The sequence below is a fragment of the Anopheles moucheti genome (genome assembly GCF_943734755.1).
Source record: "Anopheles moucheti chromosome X unlocalized genomic scaffold, idAnoMoucSN_F20_07 X_unloc_32, whole genome shotgun sequence".
NCBI classification, from domain to species: Eukaryota; Metazoa; Arthropoda; class Insecta; order Diptera; family Culicidae; genus Anopheles; species Anopheles moucheti.
In genome coordinates this window covers 37,501-44,122 of record NW_026453540.1, presented here as the reverse complement: position 1 = coordinate 44,122, position 6,622 = coordinate 37,501, and positions in this window count along the sequence as shown.

Below are 6,622 nucleotides of genomic sequence, written 5' to 3'. Positions count from 1 at the left end.
CAACCTGGAGCGTGTGGTGCGTCGTCCTACACCGAGGGCCTCCTGGTGCTTCTCCATTTCTGGAGCCGCTCGCACCGCCTGGTATACCTCCAGCCAGGTTTGCCCCTCGCCTGGGGCGATTTCTACTGCGTCCGGCTTCGCTTTACGCTGCCGCTGGCGCTGTCCTCCCCGTTGTGTTGCAGGCTGGCTGCGCCGAGCCTGTTGTCCCTGCTGTTGCTGGGGCTGCTGTCTTGATGGCCCAGCGAACGCCTGTCGCTGAACCTCCGCCCGTCGTTGCGGTAGTTCCGGCCACTGCTGCTGCTGCTGCTGCTGCTGCTGCTGCTGCTGCTGCTGCTGCCGGCTCGTTGCTTGGCGTGCTGGTTTGCGACGCACCACCTCAGACCAAGAGCCGCCTTCCTGGTCCGGAAGTGGAGCTGCCGTTGCCATCGCCGCTCCTTGCTGGTGCTGCTGCTGCCTCCATTGCTGCTGCTGCTGCTGCTGCTGCTGCTGCTGCTGCTGCTGCTGCTGCTGCTGCTGCTGCTGCTGCTGCTGCTGATGTTGCTGCTGCTGCCGCCCTGAACGCTGGCCACCCCCGTAGCCTAGCGTCTGCGCCAGCAGTTCTTGGAAGCTGGCGCGCTCCTCCTTCAGCTCGTGGCGCAGACGCTCGTTTTCCTCACGAGCCACCGTCTCGCGCATGCGGGCTTCCTCTCTGACCAGCTTCGTCTCCTGCCTGGCCTGTTCTGCCATCGCCTCCATCTGCTGCCGGAGCATCGTTATCTCCTGCTGCAGACCGGCGATCGTTGCACGCAGCTGTTCATTGGACAGCGACGAATCGTTCAGGAGCTGTCGGAGCTCCGCCATGTCCGAGATCCCCTGCTTCGTTGCCGTCGCCGAGACTCGCGTAAGCATAACTTTCGGCTCAACAGCCGAAAGGGACCGCCCCACCCTTTCGTCGGTGGACTCCGACCTGAGTCGCGTGGTGCGAGTTGTCGCCATTACTGACGCCTTACTTCAACTCTCCCTTGCGGGAGGACGCTAATAGCGGGCCACGGAGAGGTTTTTCCGGCCTGGTGAAGTGAGGGAAGATGGTAGGAGGACGAGTGGGTGCGCGTTGAACTCGTCTCGTCAAGCCGCTTCTTTTGATACCGCACTTTGTGGGGTGGCGATAAAATTTTCCGCGGAAAATCGCGAAAAACCGCTTCCTGGGTGGTTTTTCCGCCCTAGGGGGGTGGGGGTGGGTGGTATGGTGGTGGGGGGGTATTTTCCCGACTCCCCTCTTGAAAACTCGTCGTTTGATACCCCGCACGACGGTATCAGGGCGAAAATTTTCTTCTTCGGGAAAACGCTTTTCCGCCCGTATCTCCCTGGATCTTGCGAAAATCACTTTTCCGGCGACGGTTTTGGAAGTGATAATTCACCCCGCAACTTTCTTCCAAACACCCGGGAGCTCTACCTCCGCTCCTTGGCCGGGAAAATCGCCAAAAACCGCTTCCTGGGTGGTTTTTCCGCCCTAGGGGGGTGGGAGTGGGTGGTATGGTGGTGGGGGGGTATTTTCCCGACTCCTCTCTTGAAAACTCGTCGTTTGATACCCCGCACGACGGTATCAGGGCGAAAATTTTCTTCTTCGGAAAAACGCTTTTCCGCCCGTGTCTTTCTGGATGTTGCGAAAATCGCTTTTCCGGCGATGGTTTCCGATGTGATAATTTACCCCGCAACTTTCTTCCAAACACCCGGGAGCTCTACCTCCGCTCCTTGGCCGGGAAAATCGCGGAAAACCACTTTTCGCGGGGGTTTTCCGGGGCTGGGTGGCGGGTGGGTGGTGCTAGGGGGGGGGAAACCGCGTTTCCCCCACTCCTCTTTCCGAGACGCGTCGTTAGACACCCCACACGATGGTATTGGGCCGAAAATCTCACACACACAAATTTCACACACACACAAAGAGCGGTGAAATTTCGTCCGGGAGTGCCCCTCCGGGAGCGCTAGCGCTCCAGCAGGGGGGTGATTCGTCCGGAAGTTTTTTCCTCGCTCTTTTTCACACACACGCCGCCATTTTCGACGAGCACGTGGTTTTCTTTGTCCGCGAATAACTCCCTGAGTTTTTGTCCGATTTCCACGAAATTTTCAACACTTGTCCTTTACTGTAGAGCGCAACTTTTAAGACACCTTCCAGCCGAATCGATTCGCAATGTTCGGAGTTATACAGGTGTGAAATTTCACCACAAAAACACCTGCCGTTCCGCGAACTCCATCAATTCGGCCAATGTTTCTTCACCAAAAGGTGTGGCCTGGTGAGGCCCACGAAGTGTCACTATCACTTTTTCGATATCTTCACTCTTTCGCACAATATGTCACAAAAACCGTTTCGTTGAATAACACACGCAAGGGGGGGCGTGGGGCCACCAAATTCGCAGGGGGGGTTCCGGAGGGTACCTCCAACTTTACTGCAAACTTTCGCACCGGTCAAACGCAAATTGCGGCACTTTTGCTCTGAAACACGGAGGAGCGTGGATTTGCGTCTGCTCTCTCTGGAGGCTCGCACCAGACTACAGGGATAACTGGCTTGTGGCCGCCAAGCGTTCATAGCGACGTGGCTTTTTGATCCTTCGATGTCGGCTCTTCCTATCATTGTGAAGCAAAATTCACCAAGCGTAGGATTGTTCACCCTTTCAAGGGAACGTGAGCTGGGTTTAGACCGTCGTGAGACAGGTTAGTTTTACCCTACTGGTGTGTGCTGTTTGCCGCTATCTTAACGGAATTCCTGTGCAGTACGAGAGGAACCACAGGTACGGACCACTGGCTCAATACTAGTTCGACCGGACTTTGGTATGACGCTACGTCCGCTGGATTATGCCTGAACGCCTCTAAGGTCGTATCCAATCCGAGCTGATAGCGCTTCTCAAACCCATTAGGTGATCGGAAGCTAGCGGGCTTAACAACCCTCCGAGATCCGTCGGTGCTGCCCCGCGCACACTGACGTCTCATCCCCGCTATAGCACTAGACTGAGCCGCAACGGGCGGGAGCACGCTGCACGTGGAAGTACCTTACCACAGGGAACCCTGGTGGCTGTGTTTCCGTCGACCGTGGATACAACTAGTTTCGACACCTTCGACCGCCCGCAAACGACGGGACTACAGGCTGGGAGCTGCGAGTTGTAGAGATGCGTTCGCATCGATCCTCTCAGGCGACCCATGCTTGCTGGTGCTCGCGTTCACTTTGGGAATGGAGTGTTCGCGAGAGTGATTGTTGTGTTGTGTGTGTACAGTTGGTGCTTGCGTGCACTCCCATAGTGGAGTGTTCGCGAGCTTAAAACGCTTAGTCCCGATTAATACTCTCCTCGCAACATTATGTGCGTGGCTCCACGCCAAGTGGGATTAGCGGTGCGAAACGCGATTGGTAAAGTCGATGGTGATGTGCGTACCAACAGGCGATTTGTTAAGTCAAATGCGATCTGTGGTGCAACAGGCAATGTGTGTTTATTATCAGGTGTTGTTGGAAGTCAATACGATTTGACTTTCAAAAATTTTTCTAAGTCCTGATTTTTTTTCTCGTCGAGTAACTACAATGCACTATTTCTATCGCAGCGGACTTGTTGTTCATGGCCTAAATGATCGCGAACGAACACGTATTCGCAAAAAAATTTTTGTATGAAAAAGTCACCACTCGGGTACCTCCATACAAAAGTACCAAGTTCGGGTCGAGTGGTCGATGGACGTCGAAGGTGAAAATTTTTCATCATCGAAAATTTTTTCCAAAGTTGAAGCAAATGGGCCCTAGAGTATGAAAAGTGAAACCACGCATCGATTTGAGAAATAAAAATTTTTGTATGAAAAAGTCACCACTCGGGTACCTCCATACAAAAGTACCAAGTTCGGGTCGAGTGGTCGATGGACGTCGAAGGTGAAAATTTTTCATCATCGAAAATTTTTTCCAAAGTTGAAGCAAATGGGCCCTAGAGTATGAAAAGTGAAACCACGCATCGATTTGAGAAATAAAAATTTTTGTATGAAAAAGTCACCACTCGGGTACCTCCATACAAAAGTACCAAGTTCGGGTCGAGTGGTCGATGGACGTCGAAGGTGAAAATTTTTCATCATCGAAAATTTTTTCCAAAGTTGAAGCAAATGGGCCCTAGAGTATGAAAAGTGAAACCACGGATCGATTTGAGAAATAAAAAATTTTTGTATGGGAGGGCCCCTGCTAGAACATTTTTCCCAAGTGCGACCATTTTACCCAGTGAGTCAAAAAAAAATTTTTTTCACGGTGACTCAAAACTTCAATATTAGACTCCCCTGAGTATGAAAAGTGAAACGAAAATCATTTTTGAGAAGAAAAAATTTTTGTATGGGAGGGCCCCTGCTAGAACATTTTTCCCAAGTGCGTCGATTTTTGGGTCGCCGACACAAGCTCGGGTCAAAAAAATTTTTTTTTCTCGGTGACTCAAAACATCAATTTTAGACTCCCCTGAGTATGAAAAGTGAAACGAAAATCATTTTTGAGAAGAAAAAATTTTTGTATGGGAGGGCCCCTGCTAGAACATTTTTCCCAAGTGCGTCGATTTTGGGTCGCCGACACAAGCTCGGGTCAAAAAAATTTTTTTTTCTCGGTGACTCAAAACATCAATTTTAGACTCCCCTGAGTATGAAAAGTGAAACGAAAATCATTTTTGAGAAGAAAAAATTTTTGTATGGGAGGGCCCCTGCTAGAACATTTTTCCCAAGTGCGTCGATTTTTGGGTCGCCGACACAAGCTCGGGTCAAAAAAATTTTTTTTTCTCGGTGACTCAAAACATCAATTTTAGACTCCCCTGAGTATGAAAAGTGAAACGAAAATCATTTTTGAGAAGAAAAAATTTTTGTATGGGAGGGCCCCTGCTAGAACATTTTTCCCAAGTGAGTCGATTTTTGGGTCGCGACACAAGCTCGGGTCAAAAAAAATTTTTTTTTCATGGTGACTCAAAACATCAATTTTAGACTCCCCTGAGTATGAAAAGTGAAACGAAAATCATTTTTGAGAAGAAAAAAATTTGTATGGGAGGGCCCCTGCTAGAACATTTTTCCCAAGTAAATTCGATTTTACCCGGTGAGTCAAAAAATTTTGAAAAAAATATTTTTCCAAAATCGTGTTCATTGCCTATTATAAGGGACCAGGTCAGCTCACACGCATTTTTGGAGACCATATGGAAAGTGCGTCTGGGATTGCGGAAATTAAGTTTAGAGTGTTAAATGATGGTTTCGCAATCCCGAAAGGCTCAAAATCCACCCTAAGGTTCCCCGGGTGAAATGTGGTTTCCAAGGTGTGAGCGCTATCGGTGATAGAGTTGGAATGTGATTTCCAGAGCGCAGGGCGACTGGGCTAGAGCGAAAATCATAGACAAGGGTAAGTATTGGACTGAACGACTCGAAGCAAACGAAAATCATAGACAAGGGTAATGGACTGAACGACTCGAAGCAAACGAAAACCACACACAAGAGTAATGGACTGAACAAATCGAAGCAAACGAAAATCACATACAAGAGTAATGGACTGAACGAATCGAAGCAAACGAAAACCACAGACAAGAGTAATAGAGTGAACGAATCGAAGCAAACGAAAGTCATGGACAAGAGTACTGAAAATCGGACCAAACCTCTCGAAGCACACGAAAACCATGAACACAGGGATAACTGAGAACGAACCTACCTATCAGAGCATGTGAAAGCATGGACAAGAGTACTGAAAATCGGACCAAACCTCTAGAAGCACACGAAAATCATGGACAAGAGTACTCAAAAACACGGACCAAACCTGTCGAAGCACACGAAAACCATGAACACAGGGATAACTGAAAACTGACTGTGAACCTATCAGAGCATGTGAAAGCATGGACAAGAGTACTGAAAATCGGACCAAACCTCAAGAAGCACACGAAAATCATGGACAAGAGTACTCAATAACACGGACCAAACCTGTCGAAGCACACGAAAACCATGAACACAGGGATAACTGAAAACTGACTGTGAACCTATCAGAGCATGTGAAAGCATGGACAAGAGTACTGAAAATCGGACCAAACCTCAAGAAGCACACGAAAATCATGGACAAGAGTACTCAAAAACACGGACCAAACCTGTCGAAGCACACGAAAACCATGAACACAGGGATAACTGAAAACTGACTGTGAACCTATCAGAGCATGTGAAAGCATGGACAAGAGTACTGAAAATCGGACCAAACCTCAAGAAGCACACGAAAATCATGGACAAGAGTACTCAAAAACACGGACCAAACCTGTCGAAGCACACGAAAACCATGAACACAGGGATAACTGAAAACGAACCGAACCTCTCGTAGCAAACGAAAAACATGGACAAAATATTCGAAACGAACCGAAGCTCGATGCGAAAAACATGGGAAAGCAAGCCCGTAAGTCGCACTATCAAGCCCATAAGTCGCACTATCAAGCCCATAAGTCGCACTATCAAGCCCGTTAGTCGCACTATCAAGCCCATAGGTCGCACTATCAAGCCCGTTGGTCGCACTATCAAAGCCCGTTAGTCGCACTATCAGGCCCTTAAGTCGCACTATCAGGCCCGTAAGTCGCACCAAAAAGCCCGTAAATTGCCCTATCAAGCCCGTTAGTCGCACTATCAGGCCCATAAGTCG